Genomic DNA, 2,908 nt, shown 5'->3' on the forward strand with positions numbered 1-2,908 from the left:
ACAAGGACATGGACTCCATTACGGAGTATTTTGATACAACGAAGTTTCACCCAAACGCCATACACAATGTACTTGCAAAGCAATTTGGGGGGCTGACAGTGAGATTCCACCAGAGTTTTGAAAAACTCTGCGCGACCTTCGTACGTGACGGGGAAAAAAATCTTCTCATTATGATGAAACCTAGTATTGAAACATTAAAAACCAAAGCTGTATGGATCACGCAGTGGTTGGATTTCTTGGATTCACTACCTTTGTGAGAATACAAGGAGTCTCTTGTCAAGGGCATTACACGTGTTCCAATGGGTTACATGGCCTACAATAGAATGCCTGTTACTGAAGAACTGCACCATCGCATCGGAAATAATTTCGAGGAGATATATCTGCTGGCCAAAGAAGACCTTCAGCGCTCAAACCCTGATGCCAATTTGGGATATTTATATCAATTATTTGGCGAGCTGTATCATTTATGTTATGACGAGCTAGATGGTTTTGCCGGAGGACCATACCGTATGCCCTCATACTAGAAAATTATACCTAAGATAACGATGATATTATAATTTTATATGTGTGTATACTTTTAAATATGTTGCACTGTAAAAACTGTAGCTCATCATTTCCTAATCAATTAAAGAAAAAAAGTCATTCATAATTCTCGTGCTAATAATTTACAAAACCTCCACCCTTTCCCACCCAACCAATTTCCACCGGATGTCCATTGTACTTATGTAATCTTTAAGGAAAAACCAGGGATCACGCTTAGACCGGAAGTCTATTGACCAAAATTACGCAACATTTAAGGAAATTATAACAAAGGCGCGCGCATCCGCAATTTAAAGTCAAATTCCTTTGTCAAGGCACAAAGGGGGTGAACGTGTCCAGACGCGCATCCGCACAATACCCCCCTGGGGGGCACACCTGCACCTGCACGTCCATTTTCCTGGAAAAAAGGGGGGAGGGGACGTGGGAAATTCCACAATACTGGCCACTTACTACTACGACAAGACCAACTTGAAGAGAATGATAAGGCAATAGATTTTCAAATAATTTTCTTCGCCAAATCACAATCTCATCTTTAATTAATGATATTCAGAACTTTTATGTTATCATTTCTATTTCCTTCATTATAGACTTTTATCATAAATATGCCATCTTAATTTACATCGTAGATTCTTACGATTGTAAATGGTTATTTTCAAATTTATCACATTCTAACTTTGGAACTACAAGACATTGAAAGAAATTTGTTTGCATCTCCATAAATAATTGAAAAATAATAGACTATCTGTTTTTTTAGTAAATATTTCATGATAAATATTATTGAGATTATTCTAGTTTCCCTCCTACCTATTACGAAGTCCTGTCCAATGATTTCCTGTGATATCAGAAGATGTAAAATGCTATATAAATGTCCCGCCTGTGGAAAAATTATTGCCGTTTCACTACTCTTAGGTACTGAACTGTTTAATCATATTTTATGAACAGATAGACATTTTCAAAAATTACTTTTTACAGGTGGAACTGGGAGAAAGAGGCAGTGGAGTAACACTACCTAGAAGACAATGGGATGCTGCTAAAGAACAGAGATCATTTACTGCAATGGCAATTAGTCTCGTAATGTCTTTGTTTCCCCATGATGTACTTTTACAGAGCAACGTAAAAGGAGGTGTTAATAAGATAAGGAGACCGGCAGAAAATCCTCCTCGTCACCGAGCATTGGATGCTCGTATCCTTGAAGCTATTACAGGTATTTTACTAGGATTGGACCTGTCTCATATCTCCCTGTAAAGAATGTTTGTCGGATATAAACGCGCTCTACTCCTCTTCTTCTATATTGATAAAAAATGTATTGATTGTAACCACTCGAAAAAACAAATTCAGTCAACTGGAATTATCGAAACTCTCTTCGAAAATTTTCCACTTTTCTGCCTTCAATTTCGACTTTCACGAATCATTGTTTGATATGGATTAATATCTTCCTTAGTGAATTTGATATCATTTACGAGCCGAATTTCTTTTCATTCGACTTATGGCATGGAAACTGAAAATTTTGTTTATTCATTTTTAATTCTTGATATGAAAAATTATGTCCTATGTGGACTACTTGCATAATCTGCTAAATAGATTGAATTTCTTTCTCTGGCCATTTTCCGGGTTCCGCGAAATTGTTAGACTTTTTCATATGTGTAACACTTGTACAATGAAATCTGATCATTCATGTAGAATGTTACATTCTTTCAGTGTGCGTGAGGAAACAATTTCCCCAGTCATTCAAAACCACTGAAATGAATCGAGCTATCAACATCAAGTTGAACACATTGAGACGACAAACACGACAAGCTCTTCGTGGTGTTAACGAAGGATAAACAAAAGGAGTGAAACGAACATCGATTGTATTGAGTCCCCGAAAGGAATTGATCAACGTTTACACAAATAATTTTTGGTGCTCACATGTATTATGTATTGATTTCGAAATAAGACAGATGACCCTATGAACATTTTTAGATAACATAAATGACCTATGTAAAAAGTACTATAGTGCTGATCCGTACTTTCATTATTCATATTATTTTACATTCATCTGGGTTGTAACGAGATTTTCTCGTTACTAGTGATTATCACTAGGATAGTCACTAGGTAAGGGGAGCGACATCTAACGCCGGCTGAAATAGCCGAGCGAAAGATGAATAGACCATCGGACGACGGCCAATCAGGCCGCTCCGAAGGTAAATTAGACCAATCACACAGGGGGAAGAAACGTGGTAGGGTGAGACCATGTTTCGGAACACTGTGATGGCGCTGACGATTGCTGTTTCCCAATTCGGAAATCCACCCAGCTGTGTTAGGGAGTTCAGGGCTGACGTACTGGCGTTCCAACTGGGTGATTCCGAAGGGCGCCGTCGACTTAGAC

Source organism: Fopius arisanus, unplaced genomic scaffold (assembly GCF_000806365.1).
Source record: "Fopius arisanus strain USDA-PBARC FA_bdor unplaced genomic scaffold, ASM80636v1 scaffold00349, whole genome shotgun sequence".
Classification (NCBI taxonomy): domain Eukaryota; kingdom Metazoa; phylum Arthropoda; class Insecta; order Hymenoptera; family Braconidae; genus Fopius; species Fopius arisanus.